The sequence below is a fragment of the Pinus tabuliformis genome, chromosome Q (genome assembly GCF_031772625.1).
Source record: "Pinus tabuliformis cultivar Carrire ecotype Pingquan chromosome Q, CPIR1, whole genome shotgun sequence".
NCBI classification, from domain to species: domain Eukaryota; kingdom Viridiplantae; phylum Streptophyta; class Pinopsida; order Pinales; family Pinaceae; genus Pinus; species Pinus tabuliformis.
Window position 1 is genome coordinate 800,618,561 of NC_142296.1, and position 18,254 is coordinate 800,636,814.

The 18,254-nt window shown below is 47.6% G+C and overlaps 2 non-coding genes and 1 pseudogene across 2 annotated transcripts; all 3 read right to left on the reverse strand.

Annotated features, from left to right (window-relative positions):
• Positions 1-2,085: 2,085 nt before the first annotated feature.
• Positions 2,086-5,480, reverse strand: LOC149221901 (25S ribosomal RNA). Its single transcript, XR_016249972.1, has one exon. It is a non-coding gene; the product is annotated as a 25S ribosomal RNA (ribosomal RNA).
• A 158-nt stretch (positions 5,481-5,638) lies between these two features.
• Positions 5,639-5,792, reverse strand: LOC149221902 (5.8S ribosomal RNA). The gene has a single exon (XR_016249755.1). It is a non-coding gene; the product is annotated as a 5.8S ribosomal RNA (ribosomal RNA).
• Positions 5,793-8,704: 2,912 nt separating this feature from the next.
• Positions 8,705-10,516, reverse strand: LOC149221903 (18S ribosomal RNA; annotated as a pseudogene).
• Between the last annotated feature and the right edge of the window lie 7,738 nt (positions 10,517-18,254).

The following is an 18,254-nucleotide window of genomic DNA, read 5'->3' on the forward strand; positions in this document are numbered from 1 at the left end:
ACTCTCTCGGGCGCTCCTGAATCGAATACCTGACACCCCAAGTCCCCCACCCCTCCCACCCCCCCCCCCCCCCCCCCACGTACATTGTAGAGGTTTCTGGCATGATGGGACATGGAAACCCTAGATTTCGCACACTTGGGTAGCTATTGTCATAGTGGGGTAGGGAAACCCCGCTTTCCCCGCACTTGGACGACTCCCATTGCAACAAGGCATGGAAACCCCAAGTTCCAGAGACAGACCAGGCAAGCGGTTTCCACCCCACCGTGAAATGGAAACCCCGAGTTCGTAAGAATTGGGCGGTTCTTCATCGTTCCACAACATGGAAACCATGAGTTCCATAAACTTGGGCAAGTTAGTCATGTTGCGACATGGAAACCCAAGTTCCCCGCACCAGGGCCACGGTTTTCGCCTGGGAGGGAGACGAAGACCCTAGAGGTTCCCGGAATTAGGTGGTTTCCCACATGCCACAAAACAGAAGCCCCCGGGTTCCACGGACTTGGGCGGTTCTTTGTCGTTTTGTGGCATGGAAACCCGAGTTCTCTGCACTAAGTTCATAGTTTCTGTCATGGCGGGACATGGAAGACCTTGAGTTTCCCATAATTGGGTGGTTTCTGTCATGCCACAGAATAGAAAGCCTCATGTTTAGTAGACTTGGGTGGTCATTCCCTATCACACGATGACATGGAAATACCCAAAGCTCCCCAATCTTGGGCCGTTGTTCCCTATCGCACGATGACATGGAAACCCAAAGCTCCCCAAACTTGGCCGGTAGTTTTAGCCGCAGTGTGAGTGACATGGGAACCCCGCATTTCCCAGACTTGGGTAGCAATTTTTGTCGTGATGCGAAATGGATGCCCTATGTGTCCACTGACTTGGGTAGCAGTTTCCATTGCGCCGTGAAATGGACACCCTGAGTTCCCCAGACTTTGGCGACCTTTCATCGCCCAATGACATGGAAATCCAAAGTTCCACAGACTCTCGGGCGATTCATGGTGTGCTGCGACATGGAAACCCCATGTTTCCCAGACTTGGGTGGTTTCTGTCAGTGGTTCCGGCCACGCCGCGACATGGAAACCATGAGTTCCCTAGACTTGGGCAGCAATTTTGAAACACCCCAAGTTCCTGAGACTTGCGAGTTGGTTGGCATCGTCATGGAAACCCCAAGTTCCCCGCATTGGGGCATTGTTGAAAACCCTGCATTTCCATCGTACCATAAAATGCAGAAACCCACGGTTCCATCAAGGGCAAGACATGGAAACCCCAAGTTTCCCCAGGCTTAGGCGCCGCCGATTTCAATCGTGACGCGACATGGAAACCCCAAGTTTCCTAGGCTTGGGCGGCAGGACGTGACATGGAAACCTCGAGTTTTCCCAGGCTTGGGCGTCACCAGTTTCTGTCGTGGCGCAAAATGGAAACCCCAAGTTTCCCAGGCTTGGGCACCAGGGTGTGACATGGAAACCTGGAGTTTTCCCAGGCTTGGGCGCTGTCGATTTTGGTCGTGGCGCGACATGGAAACCCCAAGTTTCCCCAGGCTTGGGTGCCAGGGCATGAATTGGAAACCCCAAATTTTGGGTGCGGCATGGAAACCCCATATTTTTTTGCACCGGGCGGAAGCCCCAAATTTTAGGCGCCAGGTGGAAACCCCAAATTTTGGGCGCGACATGGAAACCCCAAATTTTTTTGTGCTGGGCAGAACTCCCAAATTTTAGGCACCGAGTGGAAACCCCAAATTTTTGGCACAACATGGAAGCCCCGAATTTTAGGCGTTGGGTGGAAACCCCAAATTTTGGGTGTTGGGGCGAGGCATGGAAATCCTAATTTTTCCCATGCTTGGGTGCCTTTTTCATCACAATGTGGAAACCCCAAATTTTGGGTGCTAGGGCACGACATGGAAACCCCAAAATTTTGGGCATCGGGGCATGACATGGAAACCCCAATTTTCCTAAGCTTCGGCACCTTTTCCATCGCGGCGTGGAAACCCAAAATTTCCTGCACCCAAACAATAAAAAATTGTCATTTGGAGGAAGAGGCAAAGGCACGAGAGTGGGAGGGTTTTCTGGATTTGTTTGTGACAAGAGCAAAGCTCTGTATCAAGGCAACCAAGGGTTGAATCTTAGTGGATCGTGGCAGCAAGGCAACTCTGCAACTTACAATACCCTGTCGCATATTTAAGTCGTTTGCAAAGGATTATTCTCAACAACCGTTTGGAATTGAACTTCAAAGCTACCCCGACCGAGATGCTTCATGGTCACAGTTTGCAAATGACACAGGCCCCTGGGGGTGACAAAGTGACACCCCTATTGTAGGTTGAGATACAGTCGAAGAGTGACATGCACCGCTTTTAGCGTGGATTCTGACTTAGAGGCATTCAGTCATAATCGGACACACGGTAGCTTCGCACCACTGGATTTTCAACCAAGCGTGATGACTAATTGTGTGAATCAATGGTTCCTCTCGTACTAAGTTGAATTACTATTGTGGTGCAGTTCATTAGTAGGGTAAAACTAACCTGTCTCATGATGGTCTAAACCCAGCTCACGTTCCCTATTAGTGGGTGAACAATCCAACACTTGGTGAATTCTATTTCACAATGATAGGAAGAGCTGACATCGAAGGCTCAAAAAGCAACGTTGCTATGAACGCTTGGCTGCCACAAGCCAGTTATCCTTGTGGTAACTTTTCTGACACCTCTAGCTTCAAATTCTGAAAATCTAAAGGATCAATAGGCCACGCTTTCATGGTTTGTATTCGTACTGAAAATCAAAATCAAATGAGATTTTACCCTTTTGTTCCACACGTGATTTCTGCTGTTGTTGAGCTCATCTTAGGACACATGTGTTATCTTTTAACAGATGTGTCGCCCCATCCAAACTCCCCACCTGACAATGTCTTCCGCCTGGATCGACCCACCAAAACGTGCCTTAAGGCAAAAAATAGGGGTAGTGCCCCATATCTGCCCCATGGAATAAGTAAAATAATGTTAAAAGTAGTGGTATTTCACTTGCGCCAAAAATGGCTCCCACTTATTCCACACCTCTCAAGTCATTTCACAAAGTCGGACTAGAGTCAAGCTCAACAGGGTCTTCTTTCCCCACTGATTCTGCCAAGCATGTTCCCTTGGCTGTGGTTTTTCTAGATAGTAGTTAGGGACAATGAGAATCTTTTTAATCCATTCATGCACGTCACTAATTATATGACAAGGCATTTGGCTACCTTAAGAGAGTCATAGTTATTCCTGTTGTTTACCCGCGCTTGGTTGAATTTCTTCACTTTGACATTCAGAGCATTGGGTAGAAATCACATTGTGTTAGCATCCACAGGGACCATCGCAATGCTTTGTTTTAATTAAATAGTCAGATTCCCCTTGTCCGTACCAGTTTTGAGTCGACCGTTTGACGTGTAGGGAAAAGTCCCTAGTAGGGGGCATTCTATGCCCGTAGCCCAATCGGCACGCGGCTGCCCACCCTCGCCGTGAGAGCAGTTCAGGCAGACTGCCGATTGCCCACGAGTTGAGGGCATAGACCCCTAAGCCCAGCCTTTAGAGCCAATCCTTTTCCCAAAGTTACGGATCTGTTTTTCTGACTTCCCTTACCTACATTGTTCTACTGACCAGAGGTTGTTCACCTTGGAGACCTGATGCAGTTATGAGTATGGCCAGCCATGAACAGTACTAGGTCCTCCAGATTTTCAAGGGCTTCTGAGGGCACACCAGACACTGCAAGATGTGTGGTGCTCTTCTAGCTGCTGGACCCTATCTGCGGGTGAACTGATTCTAGGGTGGGAAAGTTGTTAAAAAGAAAAGATAACTCTTCTCGATGCCCCCGACGACGTCTCCGGATTTCCTAACGTTGCCACCCGCTACCATGTTCTGGTTCGGGAATAGTAACCCGATTCCCTTTCGATGCTCATTCAGAGTGCACCCTTTATACAAGGCTTCCCCATCTCTAAGGATCGACTAACCCATGTCCAAGTGTTGTTTACATGGAACCTTTCCCCACTTCAGTCTTCAAAGTTCTCATTTGAATATTTACTACTACCACCAAGATCTGAACCGAGGGCCGATCCACCCAAGCTCGCGTCCAAGGTTTCTCAATGACCCCCACGTCCTCCTACTCATCGGAGCCAGGTAATTGCTCTGATAGTCGAGTATAGGTTGTGCACTTCAGCGCCATCCATTTTCGGGGCTAGTTGATTCGGCAGGTGAGTTGTTAAACACTCCTTAGTGGATTTCGACTTCCATGACCACCATCCTGCTATCTTAATCAACCAACACCCTCTGTGGGATCTAGGTTAGCACACAATTCGACACCGTAGCTCAATTTTCATTTCATCCCGCATCGTCAGTTCTGCTTACCAAAAATGGCCCACTTGGAGCTCTCGATTCCATGGTGCAGCTCAACAGAGCAGTCGCACCCTCTTACCTATTTAAAGTTTGAAAATAGATTGAGGGAATTACACCCCCGATGCCTCTAATCATTTTCTTTACCCAATAAAACTCACGTGTGAGCTCCAGCTATCTTGAGGGAAACTTTGGAGGAAACCAGCTACTAGATGGTTCAATTAGTCTTTTGCCCCTATACCCAAGTCACATGAATGATTTGCACGTCAGTATCGCTACGAGCCTCCACCAAAGCTTACTCCAGCTTCGCCCTGCTCAGGCATAGTTCACCATCTTTCGGGTCCCAACAGGTCTGCTCACACTTGAACCCTTCACATAAGCTCAAGGTCGGTCGACGATGCACCCCCGAGAGAGGGGATCTCACCCATCAACTTCCTTGCGCCTCGCAGGTTTTCAAATCCGCCGACTTGCACACATGTTAGACTCCTTGGTCCGTGTTTCAAGACGGGTCGAATGGAAAGCCTGCCAACCAACACCACAAGTGGGTAGGTGGACATGACTTGCCATAAGGGCGCATGCTTCATTCCTTGACCACCGCAACGGTAAACTGGCAGGTAGTAATCCACCCGTGCTTGTGACGATGTAGCAGCCCATGATGGTTTGCACCTCAAGTCGAGTGGCGGACCAACGTGACCCGTTCCACATCTGACAGCCTCCATCCACTTCCCTCCCAGCAATTTCAAGCACTCTTTAACTCTATTTTAAAATTCCTTTTCATTTTTCCCTCGCAATACGTGTTCACTATCGGTCTCTCGCCCGTATTTAGCCTTGGACGGAATTTACAACCCAATTAAGGTTGCATTACCAAACAACCCGACTCGCTGACAACGCCTCATGATGCAGTAGGGTCCTGACCTGATGGGGCTATCACCCTCTCAGGCACCCCCTTCCAAGGGACTTGGCCCAGGTCCGCCATTGAGGACGCTTCTACAGACTACAATCAGGCGACGTTGTTGCCTGATTTTCATGTTGGGCTCTTCCCGGTTTGTTTGCAGCTACTAGGGGAATCCTTGTAAGTTTCTTTTCCTTCGCTTAATTATATTCTTAAACTCAACAGGTGTTCTTGCCTAAGCTGAGGTCGCAAAGTTGGAGCTAAATCCGAGGGGACAAGATCACCGCTCACCGACGCACGCCACAAAACATCACTTGAGGTATTTCAGCCAACCCCACCACATTTGGCATGGACTACCAGCTCCGTTGCTCCCCAACACATTGCATGGAGTGCATTTGAAAGGGATGCGATGCCCAGATAGACGTGCCCTCGACCGATGCCTCGAGCGCAAATTGCGTTCAAAAACTTGATGATTCAAGGGATTTTTCAATTCACACTAAGTATCACATTTTTCTATGTTCTTCATCGTAACAAGAGCCAAGATATCCGTTTATGAGAGTCGTTTCCACGTATTACCGAAAAATCCACCACAACATTGAATAGGGGCACCCCCCACAAAAAATGTAAGGCTAAGGGCCAAAAGGAGGAAAGGAAGAAAAATGCATGAAAGAAAGAGAAACAAAGGTGCCTACCCCCCTCATAGGAGGAGGCTCAAACAGAGAACAATCTCCCTGAGCCCCATGCCCTTGCAAAAAGGGGGAAATGCATGGAACAACAATCGAGAAGGACTAGGGTGGCCACCCCGGGAGCTCACACTACTTTTAATCCTTCCTGAACACTAGTCCACAACAATTCCCCCTTTTCTCCATAAAGCTAGGGACCGAAAGGAAGAAGGGAAGAAAACAAGGTGAAAGAAATAGAGATCAAACGTGGCTACTGGCTCACAAGGGGAGGCTCAAACAAAGCACAAGCCTCCCAAGCCCCATGCCTTCGCAAAAAAGGGTGAATTGAAGGGGACAACAATCGAGAAGGACTAGGGTAGCAACCCCTGGAGCTCGCACTACGTTTTGTTCTTCCTGAACACCAATCCACAAAAATCCCACCTTTTCTTCGTAAAGTTAGGGGCCATAAGGAAGAAGGGAAGAAAACAACATGAAAGAAAGGGATATCAACCATGGCTACCAGCTCACAAGGGGAGGCTTCAAACAGATAACAAGCTTCCCCAACCCCATGCCTTCGCAAAAAGGGGGGAACTACAAGGGACGATGATCGAGAAGGACTAGGGTGGCCACCCCAGGAACTCGCATTGCTTTTCGTCCTTCCCAAACACCAATACACAACAATCCCACCTTTTCTCCATAAAACTAGGGGACAAAAGGAAGAAGGGAAGAAAACAACATGAAAGAAAGAGAGATATCAACCATGGATACCGACTGACAAGGGGAGGCTTCAAATAGAGAACAAGCTTCCCCAACCCCGTGCCTTCACAAAAATTTGGAACTGCAAGGGATGGTGATCGAGAAGGACTAGGGTGGCCACCTCGGGAACTCGCACTTCTTTTCGTCCTTCCTGAACACCAATCCACAACAATCCCACCTTTTCTCCAGAAAGTCAGGGGCCAAAAGGAAGAAGGGAAGAAAACAACATGAAAGAAAGAGAGATATCAAACGTGTCTACCAGCGCACAAGAGGAAGCTCAAACAAAGAACAAGCTTCCCCAACCCCATGCCTTTGTAAAAAGGGGGGGAACTGCATGGGACGGTGATTAAGAAGGACTAGGGTGGCCACCCATGGAACTCGCACTACTTTTTGTCCTTCCTGAACACCGATCCACAATAATCCCACCTTTTTCTTCGTAAAGCTAGGGGCCAAAAGCAAGAAGGGAAGAAAAAAACATGAAAGCAAAAGATATCAAACATGGCTATCGACTCACAAGGGGAGTCTCAAATAGAGAACATGCTTCCCAAACCCCGTGCCTTTGCAAAAAGGGGGGAACTGCAGGGGATGATGATCGAGAAGGACTAGGGTGGCCACCTTGGGAACTCGCACTGATTTTCGTCCTTCCCGAACACCAATCCACAACAATCCCACCTCTTCTCCATAAAGCTAGGGGAAAAAGAAAGAAGGGAAGAAAACAACACCAAAAAAACAAAGATCCCAAGAAAAGAGAGAAGCTCAACAGGACACCAAGTAGATGTCTGCTAACCAAAAATAAATCAAACAATGCACCTAATCAAAAAGCATCCCACCTCTTCACGCCCTCCCACATACATTGCGGCACATCACCCTTTCTAGCTTAACAACATAACAAACAACCAAGCAAACAAATCACAACCTAAACTTGAGCACTAGAAAAGACAAGGGTTGTGATGAGACCAGTGTATGGAGCACGTTACTGAGAGGTATACAACCCCCAAACTTGACACAAGGCTTCAAATGAAAAATAGACTACTAATAACAAACCCACCCCACTATTGCACCCCTCCGTGTACAAAACACCCAACAACATTTCCAGTGAGAAAGTCAACGGGGGTCAAGAATCAAACTCCAAAGAGGAGTTGTCACGGGCCAACACTCAATGCTTGAGAAAGCCACTAGCCACAAATACATCGATGGTGCAAGGCCACTAAAGAGAGGGACATCCGCAAAGCGCACACCATGAAACAAAGAAATGACCAAGTCCCACAAAAAACCCACAATCCAAAGGGAGGAAAAATGACACAACCTGCTACTTCTTTTTCCCTTAGAAGGGGAGTGGCTCACGAGAGGATGAGGAATTCCCTCGACAGCAAAGGAACGAGATAAGATTCCCACCCTCATGCCCATTGGCAAGGAAAATTGTGATCTCGATGGAGCTCAGACCAAGGGAGGGGTTCTTCATTCCCTAGACACCCAACCCTTCCGTGAAGACATGTCGAGGAATGGTCAGGAGGACTAGGGTGGCCAACCCAATGGATTGAACTGCTCTTCATCAATCCCATACTGACCCCCCCCCCTCAACAATTTCACCTCATGGAAGGTTTGAGCTACTAGGCGCGCACGCAACCACTCCCTTAACCCAACCACTAGCAAAAAAGCTCACCCAAGAAACACATCAACCACCACCGCTTTTTCGAGAGAACCAATTATGGAGGACCGCACCCTTGGCCCATGCCTTCCAATGAACAAAATACGATCACCGCTGCTACGAATGAGTCTAAATTTATCCATTGTATTTCCCAAGCACCTCAACTGTAGCAACCATGCCCGGCCGAACAGATTGTCGGAAGGGTCCCCAAGAAACAAGCTTCTAAACCCCCTACAGAAACACATTGGGGTAAAGCACACACACAAAAAAGCAAGCATTACCTCAAGACAAGCAACCAACAATGTTCCCGCCAAACACCAAACCTACTCCCTTAGAGACACACCACACAGTCCCACATTGCAATCGAAACCCAACCAACCCGAACCAAAAAATAAAACCCCTGCTATCAATGATCCTACCGCAGGTTCACCTACGGTAGCCTTCTTACAATTTCTCCTTCCTCTAAATGATAAGGTTCAATGAACTTCTCACGACGTTGACGGTGGTGAACCACCATCATTGACATAATCCGAACACTTCACCGAATCATTCAATCGGTAGGAGCGACAGGCGGTTTGTACAAAGGGCAGGGACGTAGTCAACACGAGTTAATGACATGTGCTTACTAGGAATTCCTCATTGAAGACCAATAATTGCAATGGTCTATCCCCATCACGATGCAATTTGAGAAGATTTCTTGATCATCTTGAATCAGGAAGAAAACTTTTTGGTTGCATCAGTGTAGCGCGTGTGTGGCCCAGAACATCTAAGGGCATCACAGACCTGTTATTGCCCCAAACTTCCATGGCCTAAATGGCCATAGTCCCTCTAAGAAGCTGGCCGCGAAGGGGAACCTCCACGTAGCTAGTTAGCAGGCTGAGGTCTCGTTCGTTATTGGAATTAACTAAACAAATTGCTCCACCAACTAAGAGCGACCAAGCACCACCACCCATAGAATCAAGAAAGAGCTCTCAATCTATCAATCCTTACTATGTCTGGACCTTGTAAGTGTCCCTGTGTTGAGTCAAATTACGTCGCAGGCTCCACTCCTGGTGGTGCCCTTCTGTTGATTCCTTTAAGTTTCAGCCTTGCGACCATACTCCCCGCGGAACCCAAACACTCTGATTTCTCATAAGGTGCTGGCGGAGTCCTTAGAGAAAAATTTGTCGATCCCGGGTCGACATCATTTATGGTTGAGACTAGGATAGTATCTGATCATCTTCGAGTCCCCAACTTTCATTCTCGATTAATGAAAACATCCTTGGCAAATGCTTTCACAGTGGTCCGTCTTTCATAAATCCAAGAATTTCACCTCTGACAATGAAATACTAATGCCGCTGACACTCCCTATTAATCATTACTTTGGTCCCGAAGGCCAACTCAATAGGACCAGACTCCTATCATGTTATTCCATGCGAACGTATTCAGAGCAAAAGCTTGCTTTGAGCACTCTAATTTTTTCAAAGTAACAGTGTTGGAGTCGTGACCCAACCAATTAAGGCCAGGAGCATGCCGCTGAAAAAAGGGATAGAAGGGCAGGTGCACACCGAGTAGGTAGACCGACCTTTATGACCCAAGATCCAACTATGATCTTTTTAACTGCAGCAACTTAAATATACGCTATTGGAGATGGAATTACCGCGACTGCTAGCACTAGACTTGCCCTCCAATGGATCCTCATTAAGGGATTTAGATTTTACTCATTCCAATTACTAGACTCAATGAGCCCAGTGTTGTTATTTATTGTCACTACCTCCCCATGTCAGGATAGGGTAATTTCCGCCCTTGCTGCCTTCCTTGGATGTGGTAGTCGTTTCTTAGGCTCCCTCTCTGGAATCAAACACTAATTATCCATCACCCGTCACCACCATGGTAGGCCTCTATCCTACCATCGAAAGTTGATAGGGCAGAAATTTGAATGAAGCATCGCTAGCACAAGGGCTATGTGATCCGTCGAGTTATCATGATTCACCGGAGAAGCGGGCAAGCCTGTGCCAGCCTTTTAACTAAAAAATGTATCCCTTCCAAAGATTCAGAACTTGGTGAACGTATTAGCTCTATAATTACTATGGTTATCCGAGTAGTATGGTACCATCAAAAAAAATATAACTGATTTAATGAGCCATCCGCAGTTTCACAGTCTGAATTAGTTCATACTTAGACATGCATGGCTTAATCTTTGATACAAGCATATGACTACTGGCAGGATCAACCAGGTAGCACCCTCCCACTTCAAAGGGCATTCCTGGCAATCTATTACCAAGAGCCAACCTAAACACCCATCAAGTTAAAGAGTTTTCAAAATATCATGTAAAACTTTTATGCCTTGCACCTCTTGCATCCCAAGAAGGAAGCACACACAACATGCAAAGGACATTGCGAACAAATGGGTAGACCTGCCGAGCCACAATGCACCAAGGCCACTCTGGAGTTTTCAACCACACCCCAACCAACAATAAAATTAGAGATCACTCACCCACTCCCTTAGAAATGCCTCCAAAAGCCTCCACACCCCAAACCGAGCCCACCTAGGAGTCCACCCGGACAACAGAAATGGTGGACCTCGATCTCCCGATTTCCTGCGGCAGCCTCGATGCAAAGGAAATAAATGGAGAATGACCAACCATGCAACCTATATATTATAAATGAGACCCAACCCTCCCTGTCCCCACACTTAGTCCACCTAGGAATCCACCCGGACAGCAACAATGATGGACCTCGATCTCCCGATTTCCTGCGGAAACCTCAACGCGAAGGAAAAGGAAGGAAATAAAAAGAGGATGACCGACCGCAAATCCCATCATAGAGAGGCCATAAAACCCTTCCCATCCCACACCGATGCCACCTAGGAGTCCACCCGGATAGCAGCAACAGTGGACCTCGATCAGATGATCGCCTGTGGCAGCCTCAACACAAAGGCAAGGGAAGAAAATAATGCAAGACAAAATGAGCCCGCAACCTCCCTTAGAAATGCCCCCCAACCCTCCTCTCCCTGCACAGAGGCCACCTAGGAGTTCACCTGGACAACAATAATGATGGACCTCTATCGCATGATCGCCTGTGACAGCGTCAATGCAAAGGAAATGGAAGGAAATAAAACAAGATCAACTGAGCCCAGAACCTCTCTTAGAAATTCTACCACCCCACCCTCCCCGCCCCACACAGAGGCTACCTAGGAGTCGACCCAGACAGTAGCAATGGTGGACCTTGATCACTTGACCGCCTGCGGCAACAACAATGCAAAGGCAATGGAAGGAAATAAGTGCAAATCAAGAGGCTCGCTACACAATACAAGAACATATCCAAACAGGAGGAGGGATCAGGCAGCTCTGCACCCCACGCACCCTACGTATGGCCACCTCCATGCAGTGGAGGGATGTCAAAGCATTCCACCTCAAAATCCTTCTTCTAGATAGCCCCCACCATCGACGTAGCAAGCCTCCTCCCCATTGGACCATGAACGCATACATAATTGAAACAACAAATGCCCACAAACGTTGTGACTTAACATTTCCAACTGCAAAAGCCTACCACGCACGTTAGATGCAAGAAAAAAGCTGACCACTCAATCAAACATATGGGCCAACACATCTATCAAAACATCAAATCTAATGTAGCCATAGACAATGTGCACTTTGAAAGGAATGCCAACCCTTAACTTTACAATAAGGAGAACAGTGCCTCACATCACCCAATGGAAGAAGCAAGCAAGAGGGAGGGTAAGTGGTTTACAACCAAAACCCTTCCACATTCCTCTTAAATGTATGCATATCAACCAACAATTCGAACACAAAAAGAGTACAAGCACAAGAAACTAGCACCATAAACAATTGAACAATGAAGAGGCTAGCTATCATAGGGAGCCACACCACAACAACCCATACAACTCCGAGAACATAGAGCAGAAGGGGAATTTTTCACATATGCGTCCCGGGACAAGCATGGCCAACATTACCTCTCATGTGCTACTAAGTGGGTATGGAGAGAAAATGAAAATTGGCCACCCTACAAACGAACCAAGGCCATTCTTGAGGAAAACCTGAAAAACAAACTCAATTACCAACCCACCTTTCACACGAAAAGCAAAAACCTCACCACCAACTAGGGAGGAGGTGAACAATATAAGCGGAGCCAATTTCAATGGAGCCACACATGGCTGCCCAGCCCAATCAAAATTTTCTATTCGCAACAACCGAGGGGCACGATAGTGACATAGGCATGATGGAGTTTTGGGGTTTCCATTTGCGACCACAACAACGAAGGCTCAAAGGAGCACCGAGCAAAATTTTAACATTTTTATCATTCTGATGGGCAAGAGGGACGGGGATGAGCATGGACAACATTACCGCTCATGTGATACCAAGTGGGGATGGAGAGAAGATGAAAATCAAACACCCTACGAATGACCCAAGGCCATCATTCATGCAAACCCGACAAAACAACTCAATTACCAACCCACCTTTCACATGGAAAGAAAACCTATCACTTGAATCATTTGGATGGGCACAAGGGACTAGGATGAGCCAGGGAGCCACACCACAAAAACCCATACAACTCCAAGAACATAGAGAGTAGAAGGGGAATTGTTCACATATGCCTCCCAGGACGAGCATGGCAACATTACCGCTCATGTGCTACCAAGTGGGGATGGAGAGAAGATGAAAAATAGCCACCCTACAAACGACCCAAGGCCATCGTTCAAGAAAACCTAAAAACACAACTCAACTACCAACCCACCTTTCACACGAAAATAAAACCTGTCACTTGTATCATTTGGATGGGCATGAGGGGACCCAGACGAGTTTGGGAGCCACACCACAACAACCCATACAACTCCAAGAACTTAGAGAGAAGAAGGGGAATTGTTCACATATGCCTCACGGGATGAGCATGGCCAACATTACCGCTCATGTGCTACCAAGTTGGGATGGAGAGACGATGAAAATTGGCCACCCTACAAATAAACTAAGGCCATAGTTCCGGAAAACCTGAAAAAACAACTTGATTACCAACCCACCTTTCACATGAAAAGAAATCATGTCAGTTGTATCATTTGGATGGGCACGAGGGGACCAAGACGAGCCAGGGAGCCACACCACAACAACCCATACAACTCCAAGAACTTAGAGAGCAGAATGGGAAATTGTTCACATATGCCTCCCAGGACGAGCATGACCAACGTTACTGCTCATGTGCTACCAAGTGGGGATGGAGAGAAGATGAAAATCGGCCACCCTACAAACGACCCAAGGCCGTTGTTCAGGAAAACCCGAAAACACAACTTAATTACCAACCCACCTTTCACATGGAGAGAAAACTTGTCACTTTTATCATTTGGATGGGCATGAGGGACCAAGACGAGCTCGAGAGCCACACCACAATAGCCCATAAAACTCTAAGAACTTGGAGAGAAGAAGGGGAATTGTTCGCATATGCCTCTCGGGATGAGGATGGCCAAATTTCCACTCATGTGCTACCGAGTGGGGATGGAGAGAAGATGAAAATCAGCCACCCTACAAATGACCCAAGGCCATTCTTTAGGCAAACCTGAAAAAACAACTCAATTACCAACTCACCTTTCACATGAAAAGAAAACCTATTACTTGTATCATTTGGATGGGCATGAGGGACCAAGATGAGCCAGGGAGCCACACCACAATAGCCCGTACAACTCAAGTAACTTGGACAATAGAAGGGGAATTGTTCACATATGCCTCCCGGGACGAGCATGGCCAACATTACCAGTCATGTGCTACCGAGTGGGGATGGAGAGAAGATGAAAATTGTCCACCCTACAAATGACCCAAGGACATTCTTCAGGCAAACCCAAAACCACAACTCAATTACCAACCCACTTTTCACACGAAAAGATAACCCATCACTTGTATCATTTGGATGGGCATGAGAGGACCAAGACGAGCCAGGGAGCCACACCACAACAACCCATACAACTACAAGAACTTGGAGAGCATAAGGGGAATTTTTCAAATATGCCTCCTAGGACGAGCATGGCCAACATTACCACTCATGTTCTATCGAGTGGGTATGGAGAGAAGATGAAAATCGGCCACCCTACAAATGACCGAAGGTCATCGTTCAGGCAAGCACGGAAAAACAACTCAATTACCAACCCACCTTTCACATGGAAAGAAAACTTGTCACTTGTACCATTTGGATGGGAATGAGGGAACACGATGAGCCCAGAAGCCACACCACAATAGCCCATACAACTCCAAGAACTTGGAGAGCAGAAGGGGAATTGTTCACATATGCCTTTCGAGATGAGCATGACCAACATTACTGCTCATGTGCTACTGAGTGGGGATGGAGAGAACATGAAAATCGACCACCCTACAAATGACCCAAGGCCATTCTTCATGCAAACCAGAAATAACAACTCAATTACCAACCCACCTTTCACAAGAAAAGAAAACCTATCACTTGTATCATTTGGATGAGCACGAGGGACCAAGACGAGCCCGTGAGCCACACCACAACATCCCATACAACTCCAAGAACTTAGAGAGTAGAAGGGGAATTGTGCACATATGCTTCCCAGGACGAGAATGGCCAACATTGCCGCTCATGTGCTACTGAGTGGGGATGGAGAGAAGATGAAAATAGGCCACGCTACAAATCACCCAAGGCCATTCTGCAGGAAAACCCAAAAACACAACTCAATTACCAACCCACCTTTCACATGAAAAGAAAAACCGTCACTTGTATCATTTGGATGGGCACGAGGGGACCAAGACGAGCCAGGGAGCCATACAACAACAACCCATACAACTCCAAGAACATGGAAAGTAGAAGGGGAATTGTTCACATATGCCTCCCAGAATGAGCATGGCCAACATTACTGCTCATGTGCTACCAAGTGGGGATGGAGAGAAGGTGAAAATTGGCCACCCTACAAATGACCCAAGGCCATCGTTTAGGAAAGCCCGAAAAAACAACTCAATTACTAACCCACCTTTCACACGGAAATAAAACTTGTCACTTGTATCATTTGGATGGGCGTGAGGGACCAAGACGAGCGCAAGAGACCGAGAGGCAAACCACAACAGCCCATAAAACTCCAAGAACTTGGAGAGCAGAAGGGGAATTATTCACATATGCCTCCCAGGAAGAGCATGGCCAACATTACCACACATGTGCTACCGAGTGGGGATGAAGAGAAGATGAAAATCGGCCACCCTACAAATGACCCAAGGCCATTCTTCATGCAAACCAGAAAAAACAACTCAATTACCAACCCACCTTTCACAAGAAAAGAAAACCTATCACTTGTATAATTTGGATGGGCATGAGGGACCAGGACGAGCCCGTGAGCAACACCACAACAGCCCATACAAATCCAAGAACTTGGAGAGCAGAAGGGGAATTGTTCAAATATGCCTCCCGAGACAAGCATGGCCAACATTACCGCACATGTGCTACTGAGTGGGGATGGAGAGAAGATGAAAATCGGCCACCCTACAAATGACCCAAGGCCATTCTTCAGGCAAACCCAAAAACACAACTCAATTACCAACCCACGTTTCACATGAAAAGAAAAACCGTCACTTGTATCATTTGGATGGGCATGAGGGGACCAAGACGAGCCAGGGAGCCATACCACAACAACCCATACAACTCCAAGAACTTGGAGAGAAGAAGGTGAATTGTTCACATATGCCTCCCAGGATGAGCATGGCTAACATACCGCTCATGTGCTACCAAGTGGGGATGGAAAGAAGATGAGAATCGACCACCCTACAAATGACCCAATGCCATCATTCAGGCAAGCCTGAAAAAACAACTCAATTACCAACCGACCTTTCACACGAAAAGAAAACATGCCATTTGTAACATTTGGATGGGCACGAACGACCAAGATGAGCCCAAGAGCCACACCGAAATAGCCCATACAACTCCAAGAACTTGGAGAGTAGAAGGAGAATTGTTCACATATGCCTCCCTGGACGAGCATGGATAACATTACCGCTCATGTGCTACCGAGTGGGGATGGAGAGAAGATGAAAATCGGCCACCCTACAAATGACCCAAGGCCATTCTTCAGGAAAACCTGAAAAAAAAACTCAATTACCAACCCACCTTTCACACGGAAAGCAAACTTGTTGCTTGTATCATTTGTATGGGCACGAGGGACTAAGATGAGCCCAGGAGCCACACCACAACAGCTTATACAACTCCAAGAACTTGGAGAGAAGAAGGGGAATTGTTCACATATGCCTCTCAAGACGAGCATGGCTAACATTACTGCTCATGTTCTAGCGAGTGGGGATGGAGCGAAGATGAAAATCGACCACCCTACAAATGACCCAACGCCATTATTCAGCCAAACCCAAGAAAACAACTCAATTACCAACCCACCTTTCACACGGAAAGAAAACATGTCACTTGTATCATTTGGATGGTCACGAGGGACCAAGACGAGCCCAGGAGCCACACCACAATAGCCCATACAACTCCAAGAACTTGGAGAGCAGAAGGGGAATTGTTCACATATGCCTCCTAGGACGAGAATGACCAACATTACCACTCATGTGCTACCGAGTGGGGATGGAGAGAAGATGAAAATCGCCCACCCTACAAATGACCTAAGGCCATTCTACAGGAAAACCTAAAAAACAACTCAATTACCAACCCACCTTTCACACGAAAAGCCAACTGAGGAACTAAAACGAGCATGGCCAACATTACCGCAATTTTGATACAAGATCATGTGCCCGGACCCACCATCACACTTAATGACCTGCTTGAATGAGTTTACACAGACGCCCTCAAATGACCCATCTGAACGAGCTGACACGAACGCCCTCAAACGACCCGCCCAAATGAGTTTACATAGCCGCCCAGACGACGTAGCGAAGGGACGAGGGAGAGTCGGGCAAACAAGGTGCATGAACATGCACAAAGCCAACCTTGGGTCACAACTTAGCATTTTGATACGGTCTAGTTCGCCCACGCGTGCCCTCACCTGACCTGCCCAAACGAGTTGACACAGACTCCCTCAAATGTCCCGCCCGAACGAATTTACATGGGTGTGTCGACATGACTGAAATGAAGGGACAAGGGAGAGCCAGGCAAAAGAGTTGCACGAACGTGCACAAAGCCAACCTCGAGTCACCACTTAGAATTTTCTATACATGCTCATTCGCCTGGGCACGCCCTTACCCGACCCACCTGAACGAGTTTACATGTATGCCCTTGCCTGACCTACCTGAACGTGTTGATACGAACGCCCTCAAAAAACCCAACCAAATGAGTTTACATGGGCGCCCACACCACCAAAATGAAAGGACAAGGGAAAGCCGAGAAAAAGAGTTGAACGAACGTGCACAAAGCCAACCTCGGGTCACAACTTAGCATTTTTGATACAGGCTCGTTTTCCCGAGCATGCCCTCACTTGACCTGCCCGAATGAGTTTACACAGATGGCCTCTCCTGACCCGCCTAAAAGATTTGACACGGACGCCCTCAAACGACCCATCTGAATGAGTTTACATGGGTGCCCACATGATCGTAATGAAGGGAAAAGGGAGAGTTAGGAAAACGAGCTGCACGAACATGCACAAATCTAGCTTGGGGTCAAAAATTAGCATTTTTGATATGGGCTCATTCACTAGGGTGCACCCTCGCCTGACCAGCCTGAATGAGTTTACACTGATACCCTCGCCTGACCTGCCAGAACGAGATGACACAAACACCCTCAAACAACCCACCCAACGAGTTTACATGGGCGCCCACACAACCGTAATGAAGAGACAAGGGAGAGCCAGGCAAACAAGCTGCACGAACATGCACAAAGCTAACCTCGGGCCATAACTTAGCATTTTTGATATGGGCTCGTTTGCCCAGGCGCGCCCTCGCCTGACCTGCCTAAAAATGTTTACGTGGACGCCCTCGCCTGACCCACCCAAATGACCCGCCTGAATGAGTTGACACGGATGCC